At 29.6% G+C, this 16,366-nt stretch overlaps 1 protein-coding gene across 1 annotated transcript in view; it reads left to right on the forward strand.

Moving 5' to 3' along the window:
* LOC149414324 (uncharacterized) overlaps window positions 1-16,366 on the forward strand; it is a 65,355-nt gene that overhangs the window by 4,344 nt on the left and 44,645 nt on the right. The window lies entirely within an intron of this gene.

Genomic DNA, 16,366 nt, shown 5'->3' on the forward strand with positions numbered 1-16,366 from the left:
TAGAATCCTAAATTCGGAATTATTACTATACTATGTTATGATTATTGTCTAGAATAATAATATAAGGTAATAATGTGGATTCTTCAATGTATCACATAATAAATGCAAAAGATTGTTGCTGGGTACGGCAGGCAGTTCAGTAATGTACAAAAATTGAATAAAACAGCATTCAATTTTATAATGTTTTCTATGTATTTCAAATACATCTTATTTTTAAATTTTCCGTTGAAATAAATACTTTTTTAGAAAGTAGATAAAATTATATTTCGCCAACACGTTCGTTTTATTTGGGAAATTTGAAAGAAAACTGTTCCTTCACTTTTATCTCGTTCATAAAAAAAATAAATTATTTTTAAAGTTAAACCGATTGTCACGATAGCTGCGCGAAATATTAACACCTCGACTCCGGTGGTGGGTCTGGTTTGACCCAGTGTTTTTAAAAAAAAAGATTTTGCCGCAAATATCTCGTTTAGGCTAATTTCCTTTTGTCTATTCTTTCATCAAATATTTACCCATATTTCGACTCAAAAATGATTAAAATCGGACACGTTTTAAAAAAGTTATAAGAATAATTGTGTTTAAAAACACGCAAAAACTCATTTCTTCTCAGTTGAATTCGAGCAGCCGACAAAACAGCATATCTCTCGCTCTGTCCTTCCGTCTTTGTCTCTCAAAGTCCCGCGCAGATGTTGTCAACCATTCGGGCACATTTCTAGTATTGTGATTTTTGTTTGTGACTTTGTTTTAATTTTTTTTTTCGTAGTGTACGAACGCAATTGCAAAGCAAAATTATTTATCTGATAATGAGATCAAAAAGCTACTTAACAGTTCGAACAGTGAGATCAGTGATGATGGCGACTTGGAATTCGAAACATTAGATCCAGAATTTGAAAGTGATCCGGAAGAAATATTACTAGAGGAAATATCTGAAAGTGGAAATGGAAGTGATAATGAAGTTAGTGTAGGAAATTCGAATGAATCCGTTGCAGATCAACATTTATACGTGTCGAATTTCGGATTCCAATGGAATTCTGCGCAACCAGCCAGCTTACGTACCAGAAGCCATAACATTATTTCTTCTACCCCTGGATTGAAAAACGGTAGCCAGAACATAGTATCCATCAGAGATGCTTTTGATTTGTTTATTTCAAATGAAATGGTGGAGGAAATTATTGAAAATACGAATAAATTCTGTCAGCTCAATCCGAAAAATTCCAGCTTTCCTAACATTACGAAGACAGAAATGTATGCATTTTTTGGAGTTCTTTTGGCTTCAGGAAGAAATCACGGCCGAAAGTTAGAACTAAGCGAACTTTGGACTACCGAGGATTTATTCCGGCAGCATTTTTTCCCCTCCGCTTTATCTAGAGATCGCTTCCGCTATATTTTTAGCAATATACGTTTCGATGACATTTATTGAATGATATAATATATCGATGAATTATTTTTGTGAATTTTAGCATTTTTAATATATTTTAACTAATAAAAAACTGTTAAACTTTTTATAATTGGTAGTGCTATATAATTATTTTGCCGCTGAATTTGTAATAATAAATCCATTTGGTGTTTTGTGTATGTATATAAATTTTATTAATCGTCGAATCATTTTTGTATTTTCGTATTTAGAATATTGCTTTTATTCCTTTTTTTTAAATGAAAATTGTTAATTTAAATTTGTTATATTGAAAAATAAAAGTTTTAGTATATTTTAATGTGTGTCATTCAATGGTTTTAATTGTGACAAATAAATGTGTGAGGAAGTAAATACTCAACTTGAATTTGAATGCCATTATATAATATTTTCTAATATTTGCATAAGCAATCATCGTTTAATATGGCTATAAATTGAATTTATTTTCTCTTTACACATCTTTCTATTAGAGGTACAGCCACAAGGAAATTATCAAATACGTGATTTATTTCTGGTATTTTAAATAATACACGATATTCTTGTAAATGCACACCATCGAAAATTTTAATAATTATAGAAATAAAAATGTTTGTTTCCGCTGACGAACGCTTCCTGTCCCCCTCCCCGCGCTGCCCTCCTCATTCCCCTGACCATCGCCCGGCACCCGCATCGGCCGTCGGGGCCGTCTTCGATTCAGTCGTTGATTAGCTGTTGCGCGGGATGTCCGCGCCGCTGTATATCGACGAACCGCAAAATTTACGGAACACTAATTTCTAAAACTTTCATGTTCATACAAGAAACACAGGGGATATGTTATGAGTTAATGAGGAACTACAATAATATCATATAAAAGTAAGAATATGAACGAAAAATGCATAAAAAGCCTTTTAATTTCATCATTTCAGCCGGGTCAATCTGGACCCACCACCGCCGCATGTGTTTCATTTTCAACCTCCGGGTATTACGTGTTAATTATTCATTTCGATGAATAATTCATAAATTAGTAAAATCTCAAATTGTAATTTTGAATTATTGAATACAATATTAGCGATTCTTTAACGATAATTTGAAACAGAAAAATCAGAAATAGATACGGTAAACATCTATGACAATCTAGAAGCTATGAAAATAAAAAATCCCTAAAAATAAAAAAAAGCAATTTCCTCAATAAACAATTAGACTTATCAAATAGTCTTATTCCCCTCCCCTCTGCCCACTTTAACCCCCCCCCCCCCCCGACAAAGTTGATGTTCAATCTCCCTTTTCTATCTCACCTATAAATATACATTGTTACTCTGTTATTTTCTTTTATTTTTTTTTTATATTTATTGAGTAAATAGAAACAATTTGTACAAATTTAGGGTAGTCCCATAAAGCTGTCATATGGCAGCTTGTCTGTAGGTTCTACCAATTAAACATTCTACTAAAAACAAGTTAAACAAGTTATATAGGTAGATATATCAAAAAAATTTAAGGATACATGAAATTTTTATACATTAGCCACAGCTTTACCATTTTAGGGCATAGTAATTTTTTTCAAATTAAGATTTTTATTGATTTTATTGAAAATCACTGGAATTATATATTCAAGAGTACAGCTTCCATATTTATTTAATATTCGAGGAGTTTTTAGACTCTTTCCTTCTTTAAATCTTGTGGTATGTTTGTGTACCAGTGGGTGTTTGTATTAGCTTTCCCCCATGTTATCCATAATAATAGTGAACCAAAGGAGAAATTTTATTGTAAGTAGGCTCTCTGATCCATATAGTAGTTATGTCTCTGATTGTAAATATTAGATGTGATAATATTTTTTACTCTCGCAGTTTGTAAATTTTGAATATATTTAATTTAATTAGTGCTTGCGTGTCCCCAAGTTTGAATTCCGTATCTAATGGGACGTGGACACGGTCAAGCGGCTTGATCGCAAGCACGTAGTTTATTGTCTATGGCACTTTGTGTCAAGCATTTTGACCGTGTACCGAAGCTGGCTTGCAAGCATTGCGCAATTCTACGTGCTTGCGGCGAGGCTTGATGCGAATTTATATTTTTGTGGGAATAGACAAACGACAATAGACAAATAAATATCACGTATCATAAACAATGATATAAAATGAATAAAATTGTTGTAAAATAGGTACTTAGTTATTGTTTTTGTGTTCAATTTGTAGAAATCCATCTAATTTAAAAATTTTGGAAGTATTTTAGTATTTTTTAATAATTATGACAGCGGTTTTCAAGGTCATTAATAATCAAACTGTAGAATAAATAATTTTCTGAATTTTCAATGGAGAAAACATATTTTTTGTATGAATACCGCACAAGATATTCATACAAAAAATAGCTGTAGCCTGTAATACACTTTGCAAATGCTCATGGGTAAAGCGGTACCTTAACTTGTACCATTCTTGACACCAAATTCATTTCTTTTTATTATTTTATTCAAACATAAAGCTAACGTAAGAGCCAAGAACGCTTTGTCTTTGACAGATTCCATTTTGCCGCGAGTCACGAAATGACAGGAAGGCATAGAAGTACATATACATAGACAACCACGAAATCACAGGAAGGCGTGGCCATGCTTGACGGAGAGGCTTGATGCGGGCTGTCAAGCCGCTAAGCATAGACAATAATAGACAACAATAGACAACAATAGACAAAAAACTACGTGCTTGCGATCAAGCCGCTTGACCGTGTCCCAGTCCCATAAGGATGGATTCGACCATAGAAAAATATAAGAGTTTAAGAGTGCAATGAGGCAAAATAAATTTTAAATTGTAAAAATTACAAGCTAAGGATCTGAGCTGGTTACAAATTGTTGCCACTTGTTTATCCCACTTAAAACAATTATTCCCAAATAAGTATATTCATTTATGAAATCAATTTTTTTACAGTCGCAAATATTAACAATTTCTCTATGTATACAGTCAAAACTATGAGCGGTTATTTTAGGTATATTCCACATTTTCAATCTCGGTGATCTTATATACATGCATTTAGTTTTTTTTGTCCTACATCATGAGTCCATTTGAGAAGCTCGTTAAAGTCTCTTTGTAATTCTTGTATAGCTATTAAGGGGTTTTCATTGGATACTACAAGAGCAGTATCATCAGCAAAAATGAATCTACGAGCTTTTTTGAAAATCTTACACAAAGCAATAACATATACAATATATAAATTTGGGCCTACAATTGACCCTTGATTTGATATATCTTGATTTACTAATTATATTTAAAATTTTGAAGAATATGAGGAGTTTACCTCGGATTCCTATAATTTCAAGTGCCAGTACAGTTGTTTAGACTTAAGTTGTGAATTTATATAATTAGAAAAATTTTCAAGCAATTTATTGCAACTTTTTTTTTGAAAAGCATACTGGCATTCATCAATAATACTCAGATTTTTTAAATATTTATCTAAATTTATAGATATACCGGTCGGTGGCCGAGTTGACATCGCGTTTGGGTCCCACCCAGGCGTAGTGTGTTTAATTCCTCGGCTGGCTAAGTCCTCCATCACAGTACAAGCAACATTTTCAGCTTACTGTGGTGGTAGTAGGAGATTTTCAAATATTGTCAGGTTATTCGTAACCCGGGAATGTTTGTCTTTCTTTTATAAAAAAAAAATTCCAATGCAGGTATTATAGAAATCGACCTGTAATTATTTATTAAAGAGTGATTTCCATTTTCTAATGATAGGCCTTACAATGCTATATTTTAATTCATCAGGAATATGGCTCGTGTCAATTATTCTGTTAATTAAGTGGGTAATTACAGGAATAAGTAATTTAACATACTTTTTTAAATCATACATACGAATTAAATCTACGCCTGGTGTCTTGGAATTTTTCATACCTCCGATAATTAATTCAATTTGCTTTTCATTTGCTCTTGGTAGGTACATTGAATGAGGTAAATATTCCTGCACGTCTTCAGACGCTCGGACATTACATTTATGTAGTAACTTATTTACTCCCTCACCAAAGAAGTCTGCAATTTTTTCTGCCACCACATCTGTCGAATTAGACTTTAAGAAATATTTTGATATGACTTCATAACAACCGGATTTATCTTTCCTTCCTAAAATTTTATTAATTTCATTCCATGTTTTTTTAATGTCTTTGAAACAGTGATTAAGTTTATTGTTATAGTATTTTTTTGTGTTTAATATTAGTTTATTTAATTTATTTCTGTATTTCTTGAAATCGATTTCATACTTTTTGTTGTTAGGTGAGTTTTCCATTTCCTCCAAAGAGTATCTCGTGTTTGTATATTTTCAATGAGGCTCTCATTCATCCATGTTTTGGTAATTTCGATGGTTATTAGTTTTTAATTTTGTGAAGCTACTTATTTCATAATTTTTTTAAAATTTTGATTTCATTTCTTCATTTCATTCCAGTCGGTGATTGAGATAAATAGTTCAACCTTTTTTTCGGAGAGTGCAGTATAGTAGTCAGCGTGCGATTTGTCTGAAGTGTGTTTATCGTAGGTAGAGAAATAAATCAATTAGGTAGTGGTCAGCTATTATTGATTCACATACGCATGAACTGATTTCAATTGTATCCCTCTCTCTTATACAGATATGATCTAGACAAGTAGCCGTTTGACAATACTGCTTCTCGTGTCGCATCGTTTATAGTTTTAACCATTCCGAAATGAGCCATTAGGTTTTCATATAGGATTACTATCGGTTCGAGTTCATTTAATATGTTTATGTTCATATAACCAAGTGTTAAAATGGATTCTTTAATGTCAATATTGCCCAATATAGTTTCCAGCTAATGGAGAAATCATTTTTTATTTGTGTTTTGTGGTCTATACATTGCCAATAGATGTATACGTTTATGTTTATAGATAGAAAAAGTTCCGTAAACGCATTCAAATTTAGTTGTTTCTATATTTATTTTTTCAAATGTAAGATGATCCTTCACGTATACAATAATTCCGCCTCCCGATCTTTTAGTACGACAAAAGTAGTGAGAGTTAAAAGCCGATATTTTGTAGAGATTTACATTATTTTCATTTATCGACGTTTCACATAGCGTGATTATGTCAATATTTCGCAAGGAACTAGAAATAATTAGGAGGAAAGTATCTCAATATTTTGATAAGGATCAAATATTTATGTTATATTATTATTTCCTAATACATGTTTATCGGACCAGTTTTCAAAATTGTGAGTACGTTCATAATCAATTTCTGAGGTGTCAAAATCTACGTTAAAATCACCCATATTGAATTATATTTTAATAGGTGGTAATAGTATGTAAACAAGTGTGAGGATTTATCAATGCAAATAAATTGTTTAAATATTTTTTAAGAAGTAAAAATTACCAATATATTCCTAGTTAGATTTTTGCTTTGTTCAGAAAGTTGTTAGTTAAATAATTGACAACAATTAATATTTTTTCTACATGTAAACTAACATCAATATACATTTCAATACTCCCGTGTTAACACTATAGTTACCGGACAATAAATTAGAATATAATATATTTAAGAAGAAACAAATATCAAGGATATGAGATACTCATATTTCGGAAGTAAAAGATATACATTATTGTGCTTATCAGAAGAAGATGTTAAGTATTTAAATAAAGTGTTGGTTAAAAGCATTGATTTTTTAGAATAAAAATACATATAAATATACCTAATCATAGTCTATGCGACTTTGCGCGATATGCATCATCTTTTTAAAGTAAGTGCAGTTTGTGTTGTTTGCTTTATGATTAGTATTAAGGGTCATCTTAAAAGTAGTGTTTTGGTAAATACAGTTTTGCTACATTTTTCTTCTGAGTTTTTGTTTGGGCATTCCTTCCATTCGTGATCCTTAATTTTGTAATTTAAGTTTAAACATTTTTACTAGTTTTACAGTGTTTTTTGTATAATTTTCCATAATATCTTTGATACTGGAGAAGCAGTCGATTTAAAATTTAATTTATAATTAATGGGAATTAATTTTTATAATGTAAACATAAATGAATTAATTAATTTTTAATATATATATAATGGACAAAAGAGACATCTCTGGTCAATTTTGGATGGATTTTGCTCTGCAGGTGTGATAACTGGTTACCGACACCTTTTTGCATTGATCAGTTGGATTCATTCAGTTGTATCATTTGTCAAAAGAGGTCTATTGAAGACCTCTAAGTTTGAAATATTTTTTGACAATAAATGTCACAAATCATGGCAATACGTGTGGAATTGCAATGTGCTGATTCATCTATTAATAATTCTACTCTCTTGAGGGCTGGTGACATTATAATCTCTTAGTGCGAACTCAAATATATTTTGTGTTGAAGATCAAGGAGCAAAACTTATTGCAAGTGGGATTCTCTGGTGAGTCTTTTCTGTTCATATGTATTTTGGTGGTTGGCTTAAGTCATTTTCTCCCTGCAGAGTGAATTCATTGATCAATCAATTTTTTTTCATAGGGAAATAAAATATTCCCTGATGGTCTGTGTTATTTACACGCCAGATCATCATCCAGATACCATCATTTTGGGTTTTTAAAGCCTCGATTATGTCTTCTTCTGTCAGATCTGCCTGTAGATTTCTTACGAAAATTTTGGGATTTTTCTTTTCTAGTTCTTCCGCAACCATATTTTTTGAGCGTTTTGTTAATTTCATCGTCATTTCGTTTGATGTCATATTTGTATTTTCACTTTTAATAATCAATGAATATTTCGATTCCGGGATTTCTTTTAGTCGACTTGCATAAGTTTTTTTTTCCATATAACTCGAATATTCATTTTTTTTTTCTAATTTTTCTATTAGTTTGGTTTGCAGAGAAACGATCTCGTTTTGAAATGAAGTTTTTTCGTGCATCCATTTTTCTTCTAAAAGTTTGATGTTTGGTAGAAATATTAGAGATTTCAAGTTTAATATTCTGTATTATTGCAGCACGACCAAAATGGGTTGGGTTTAATGACCGCAGCCTCCTCACTCGCGGCTAAATACTAGTAACGGTGTAACAATACTCTAATATTGTAGGGCGAACCGAAACCGGTTGGTTTGATACAACGAAAATATACAATAAAGTGGTGTTAAAACAAAGTTAATTTATTCTAATTATTACAATGATGTATGAGTATATCCACAAAGTGTTTGCTAACTATGAAAGTTAATTTATTTCTGTTTATCATTATTTAAATGATTTATTTTAATTTTAAAATCTTCTTCTTCAACATTTTCGTTAAAATAAATTCTGTGTTTTTTATTTTTATTCCTTTTTTTATTGATTAAATTGTTAATACATATCAACAAACAAGTCCTGCTAAGCCAATTGAATTGGCTTGTCAACAGGTGCTTAAAGTTTAGTTACATATATTTAACCTTATTCATAGACTTACATTGCTTTATAGTGTCAAGTAATAAATTAAATATCTTCGGTTTGTTTTATTCAAACGTTCTCTGTCCGTACTTATTATTGAATTTCGGAACTATCCCGTCATTACGCGTGAATGTAGTGCTGTATTTATGTTCTAATTTCTTTTTATGCTGTGGGGTAAATATATGAAAACCAACAAAAGTAATGCAAATAAGATCACCTTATGCCAAATTTCAATTTAATCCTAATGTTATATATGATTTAAGATTTTCACGGTCAAAAGTATTTTTGTTATTTGTTTTTGGGGTGTTATGCCGTGTTGCGCTAACTCCTTCTTTAGCCAACGTTTCGGACAACGTTACAGTGTCCATCCTCACATGTAAAGTTGATTAAAGTCAATTTGCATGAGTTCAATTGCAATTTTTAAATATTTATGTGAGACTAATGCCGTATCATCTGCGAATACAAAATGTTTAACAAAAGAGAAAAAAATAATTCATTATAGTATAAATTATATACTGTATAGGTCCCAATTTTTTTGGTCCTTTGTTTTAATAAAAGAATTATTTATTTCGATACATATTTTTCAGTTTAATTTATTTAAATATTATCTCTAAAATAATCTTTAAATAAATTAAACACATTTCCTCTTATTACAATTTTTTTTCTAGAGTTTCTAGCAGTTTTTTTAGAGTTAATTGTGTCAAAAGCTTTAGAGTTATCGATAAATAAAACAAAACATGTAATTTATTATTTAATTGATTATTTATGTAATTAGAAAAAACTTGCAGTAGTTTTTCAGTTTTTTCTTCTTTGGAAGTCATGTTGATTTGGATCTATGATAGCGAATTTTTCTAGCGAATGTTATTATTTAATTTTTTTGATAAAAATTTTTCGAGAATTTTTTCTAATGCAGGTAGTATACTAATAGGCCTATAATTTCCCAGTTCAATGTGTTTTCCACCTTTAAATGTTGGTCTAGTAATGCTACATTTAAATTCTTGTGGAATTTTTGCTTGCTTTTATTGATTTATTTTTATTTTTTTTTATTACTTTATTTATTTTCATTTCTTTACACATATTAAACATATTAATAGAAAGTTTATAATAACACAATATATAATACCAAATAGTATACACAAGAAATGAAAACCCACTAAGGCACTGCCTGAGTGTGGGTAATATAAAACGATTACTATATTTCAAGTACCTAAAGTATAATATACATTAGTAGAAAAGTTTTTTTTTGTTTATAGTTATTATAAAAAGTAAAGAGAAAACATTATGTACAATAGTTTATAAAGTTTCAGCAAGTGAGTTGTAGAAAGGATCAATAAATTTATAGTAAAAGCGTTTCAATATCTGCCTCATGAGTATATAAATGAGCAATTATTGGCCCAAGAGATTTTATGTTTCTTTTTAAATCAAATATTCTTATATTGTCAATACCTGTGCTTTTAGAGTTTTTCATTTTTTTAACAATGTTTTCAATCAGTAACTCTTGGTATAAATAAACTGTGAGGTAGTTATTTCAGTACTATATTAGAAGCTTTGTGATTGCATTTATGTAACATGTTGCTGATGCTATCCGAGAAGTAATTCACAAAATCATTTGACACAGAATCCTCAGTTCTATCTTTTAACATATATCGTGTTATAGTTTCTTTACAATCGTTTTTGGGTTTACGTCCTAAAATGTTATTTATTTCATACGCGTATGAATGTCGCGGTTTCGAACCCGGCGTGCGCAAATAAATTTTATTTGATTAATTTGTGTTATTTCACAATTAATTAATTAAAATAATATATAGTATATTTGCGGCACGTTCCAGAGTGGAAGATACTCTCAGTATCGCCCTGGTGTAAGACCACCATTCAGAATTGAAACGTTGCTTGAAATGGCTTTAGCCGTGTTTGGTGACCAGATCTGAATAGCCAGGTATTTCCCCACCTTCCTCTTCCCCATCTCCCTCCCCTCCCCAATACCCTCAGCCTCACAACATACCCCAATTGGGGATGCCATAGTCTCACTGGCTCCAGACGGGAGCAGTTGGGACTCTTGTGCGGTAATACTGTAAAAAAAAAAAAAAAAAATACCAAGTTTTTTTTGTATCATTAAAACAATTTTTAAATTTATTATTATAGTAGTTAGTTTTATCTTCATTTATAAGTTTATTGACAAGGTTTCGTGATTTTTTGTATTCTGTTTCATATGTTTTGTTTGTTGGTGTACTTTTCTATTTTTTATATAGTTTATCCCTTTTATTTATGTGACATAATAATTCACTGCTTACCCATTCATTTATTGCATAAGGACGTGTTTTCGGTTTTTGCACTATCGTTTTAGAACCAGTCTTGTAAAATTTGTTAAATAAAGATTTTATAATTTTCATATAATGAAATAAATCCTTCTCCTCTATAAGTTTACTCCGGTTATCATCTCTGATATATCTATCAAAACTCTTTTGCGTGATGATTTGAATATACTTATTTGTAAAGTCTACCTGACGTTTATGAGATTTTAAATTAATAGCAGTGATAAAATGATCGGCAATATTGTTTTCACAGACGCAAGCAGTTATTTTCTTGCCTCTAAATTTGGCAAATATTATGGTCAATACACGTGCGAGTAATTGGTCCATTTAATACAGCTTCTCTGGTTACTACATTGATGCATTTGGTAAAATAATGGTTAGTAATTAAGTTTTTATATGAAGTTATAATATTATCTTGTTCATTAAGCAAATTTAGATTTATATCTCCAAGTAAGATAATATTTTCCTTACTATTAATTGTCTCAAGATATGATGATAATTCCGTCAGAAATGAAGATTTACTGAAATTAGGAAGTCTATAGATAGCTATTATATTGACTTTAGTTTTGTCCTGGAGTATGAGCTTTCCTGTTATATTTTCAAAATGTATTGATTGTAAGGTTTTTTGTCTAAATTAAAATTTGTTTATTGTATACAATATAATACCTCCTCCTGACTTATCGGTCCTACAGTAGTTATATATTATAAATTATATCCGGGAATATTGTAAATACACGTACTTTCAGTTTGAATAGATGTTTCACATAGCATCAGAATGTCAATATGCTTCAAACAATTAAATTAATATATATACAATATATCCCAATATTTTTGTGTAGTTATATTTGAATACAAACAAGATTATCAGAAGTATTTGTGTTTTGTTTTTTTATCCAATCTTCTAAATTATTTACTGTACTACTTTCTATTTCATTATCATTATCTATATACGAAAATTTATTCTGCGCCATTTAATTCGTAGTTGAATTTGATGCAGTACAATAAGATGCTGATACAAAGTTTGGTTGATTTTACATATTGAAATATTTATATAAGAAATATCTCTATATAATGCAGTATAAGGTTCAAATTAATACTCGATATAATTACATACATTTTTTTCTACTACCTGTATTTATACTTAGCATAATACAGTAATTGTAGTGATCTTCCGTGCCAATCACCCAGATTACTTATTAATAAAATGCATTTTGGGTACTCCTTACTATTGGGTTTTATTTAGGTTGCTATAAGTATTGATACAAATGGACAGTATTAGAGTTATTATTGAAAAGAGGACGAGTTACAACAGACAAGCCTTTTTATACGTCTCGGTCATGCTGTCTCACTCAGATATGCCTGTCTCTTTCATACCGACAGACATACGTTCACCACAGTAATGAACAGTTATTATACAAGTTAATATGATAAAGCAATTGTTTTATTCAAATATACCACAATTCATTTTCTTAAAGTAAAAGCTGTTAGTATAATATAATGATACAAAATGGTTTTCCACGCGTTTAGCATTAATAATATTACAAATATTTCGTTTTTAGATAAAACAATAAAATTTAATATTTTTGTTAGGTTGATTAAATCCCATACATATATAATATGTATATTTAACACGTATTCTTGTTATCTGTTCAGTAAACATGAAAAGCGCAATATATAAATACATATATAATATGCATATTTAACACGTATTCTTGTTATCTGTTCAGTAAACATGAAAAGCGCAATATATAAATAAATAACTCCATTTTTGAAACCTAAACAATAATTAATATCTTTGGTAGGTTTCAGCCCGTGGTAATGAATTATTTTCTTGTTTTGTTTAACAACAGACATGTTGTGAGTATTTAATGTTAAATATTTAACAATATAATATTGATTGCATCTGGAGCTAATTGGTATAAGGACATTTTGATAAAGACTTAATAAATATAAATAAACTGTATGTTCACATCTGGTGTTATTTCGGAATATTTAACATATTTTAAGATTTTTTTAAAAGCTGTTGTTATATTTATGAATATGAAATATAATACACAGTGAATAAATGCATGTTTAAGTAAACAAAAATGTCATTGAAGGTGTCGTTATGATATTACTGTCCAAGAAATAATGTTATATAATAATGTTATTTTATTTAGTTATTTTGTGATCTTTTATTTATTTATTATTCATTAACGTCCTATCGGGCTTTTTACATAGTAAATTGGCAGTATATGTATGTAAGTATAACATAATACATGGATAAAATAGCGTAACTAAATACAAAAAAATAAAAATCAAATGATAATACATAAAACCTAAATAAAGTAATATTGTAAATAAAGCAAATTTTCAAGTATAAAGTATGTACCTATGTACATTAATTCTTGGAATTTGTGAATTTATAGAGTAGTTAGTATTGAGGTTATTGTTACATTAACATAATTTTTTTTTTGGTATAATCCACCTCACTAGGCTGAGCCTGTTCCGAGGTGGCGGGAGTTTGATCTAATTTTAGATTTAAAAGTGTCTTTGCTTCGAGTTTGTCTGGCAGGGACATTCATATACATTAATTCCAATAATTCAGGGCTGTCAATTAGAGATTTGATATATTTGAATACAAATAATATATCAGTTAGAACTCTTCTATCCGATAGTTTGAGAAGTTTGGTTTCGGTACGTAAGTTATTGTAATTTATAAAATCGATGGAAATATTCATTTTAAAATTGATGTACCGACGAAATTTAATTTGTACCTTTTCTAAAGCTTGAGAATGGACTTTGTAGAACGGTGACCATACTGTTGAAGTATATTCTAATTTACGTGGTACTAATGAGCAATATAGATGTTTTAAAGTTAAAAGTTTAAACACATTTTAAAACTTTGCCCCCATTCTCAAAATAAAACCGAGCATTCTCATTGCATCGCTAGTAGTTTCATCGATGTGTAAGTTAAACTGTAGACTTACGTGGAATAAGACACCGAGATCTAGAATCCGTGAAACTCGAAGAAGATTAGCGCCATTAATGAAATAAGAAAATGAAGAGGATTTTTACCTTTGTAAAAACTAATAATTTGGCATTTAATAATATTTAGTTGCAAATCATTTTCTGAACACCAAGCAAATAGTTTATTCAGATTCAACTGCAAAATAGCGCTTTTTTTATACAACAATATTATATAATATTATATAAATAATGATATTTATGTCACAAAGTGAATATTCAATAACAGAATATAACGACGTTTAGAAGTCTAGAGTCTTTATACAATGATTTTTTTCTTTAATATAATATAGAAATAGAAATGTGTAATGTTTAGCAATAATAACGTAAATTGTATTTATTGAAATGTAACAAATTCTACGAGAAAAGATCATAATATGTATTATAATAACACAATATCTACTTTGGGACAGGTTTAATGTTATTTCCAGTCAATATTCTATTTTTTCTTTTGCTAAAATGCTAATTTTTTTATACACATTACATTTCGTTTTATCGTTTGCAGAATGCCTGATGTCAATATTCCAGTTCATTTTTTTTTTTTTTTTCCTAACCGTTTTTCAAATTACAGTTTTTACAATTAGGTTCTTTATCTTTGTTAGCACAATCTTTGTAGGAATGATCACCAGCACAGTGTGTACACAATGGTTTGTCCTTTTCTTTATGAAGACACCTGACAGAAGTATGTCCAAAACCCAGGCAGTGATAGCACTGCACTAGAGGCTGGGCATCCTCTACTTGTATTCTCTGGTATCCCACATAAATTTTACCGATATATACTAGCCTTCTTTTTATTTCAGTACTAACTTCTACTATGTAATTAGATGTGTTATTATATTTGTTTTTCAAGATCTTTTTAACGTCATCTCAATTTCTGGTTTATTTATCATCACAGCCTTGATATCTTCATTCTGTTTGACTATATCTTGTATAATATCATCCTTATTATAGTCATTAGCAATGCCCTTAAGTTTTATAGTTGGTCTTTCCTTTTTAATTTCTGTAGCACTGATGTCTTTGAACTCGTCCCCAAAAGCTTTACTTATTTTTTCCGTATCGTACTTTGTCGAACATTTTATAAGTATTCTATTTTATTTAAGTTAATTTTATTCCTGATTTTATTTAGTATATTTTCCGAAGATTCCTCAGCATTGTTCGATGAAACTATTAATTTGTTTTTTATACTTTTAATATTTTATTTTAGTTTTCAGCTACTTTCCCTTATCCAAATGTTGGTTCGATTATTTTTTCCTTTGCTTCAGATAATTGAATAGTTAGATGTCCCATCCAGTTTAATATAGCACATGTTTTCGTTGTAATTAAGTAAATTTGTTCTTTTTTGAATTTATTCACTTTATCTTGATTACAATTCAATAAATCATCAATTGCCTCCTTCGCAGAATACATAAATTGATGTGGGTTAATTTTTTTGAAGTAAAAAACACTGTTTTTATTGAGATTTTAGATTATTTAGAATACACTTTATATATCGTTGTGTTTCACTGTTTATTTATTATTTACTTATATTGTTGTGTGTTATTGTCCTTTTTTCACAAACTATGAAATAGAGCACAAAGTCGCTTTTTTTTAAAGCTTAAAAACACACAGACAACGCACGATCGCGAAATCAATATATTCTGCACTTTTTACTGCTTAAATATAGCTTTATTTGTGTTTATTTCTTTAAATTCGTATGAGCAAGGATGACACGTCTAATCTGTAGGTAGATTAAATTGTGAATTATTATATAGTATTCTTATTTTCTATACTTTTTAAAATTCAGTAATTTTTATCGAGTCTTTACTTCGAATAAGTCTGAAGTATTTTATCGTGTCTGATCCAACCAAAAAATCATACTTCAAATTGTGTTCATTAATAATGTAAACATCAACATTTTTCTCCAATTCTAACATTTTTATCTTCAAAGTTGTTAAACCGCTTGTCTTTTTAACACCAAATCGTCACTAAAGCTGCTTCATTCAAATTGTTTCCTTTTCCTATTAGTTTCAATAACTTGGAATTCATTAGAGAAACGTTTGAACCCGAATCATAAATTCCATATATTTCTAATCTACCATTAAGTAGTAGTTTGACTTTTATTAATGGTGTTGCCATTCGTTATTTTGTCATTTTCATTTAATAAAGTCTATCACTAAATTGTTTACATGGTTAATTATATTTATATTAAATTTTTCATCCTCCAGCATAAGTCTTCAGGGTGGTAACGAGTGACCTTATTCATCTTTTCAAAAATTTTACTTTTTTTTCTTCATTTTTATTAGTCCCTGCATTTCCAAATTTTCTC

This window comes from Hesperophylax consimilis, chromosome 20, assembly GCF_061612785.1.
Source record: "Hesperophylax consimilis isolate HC1 chromosome 20, BYU_Hcon_1.0, whole genome shotgun sequence".
NCBI classification, from domain to species: domain Eukaryota; kingdom Metazoa; phylum Arthropoda; class Insecta; order Trichoptera; family Limnephilidae; genus Hesperophylax; species Hesperophylax consimilis.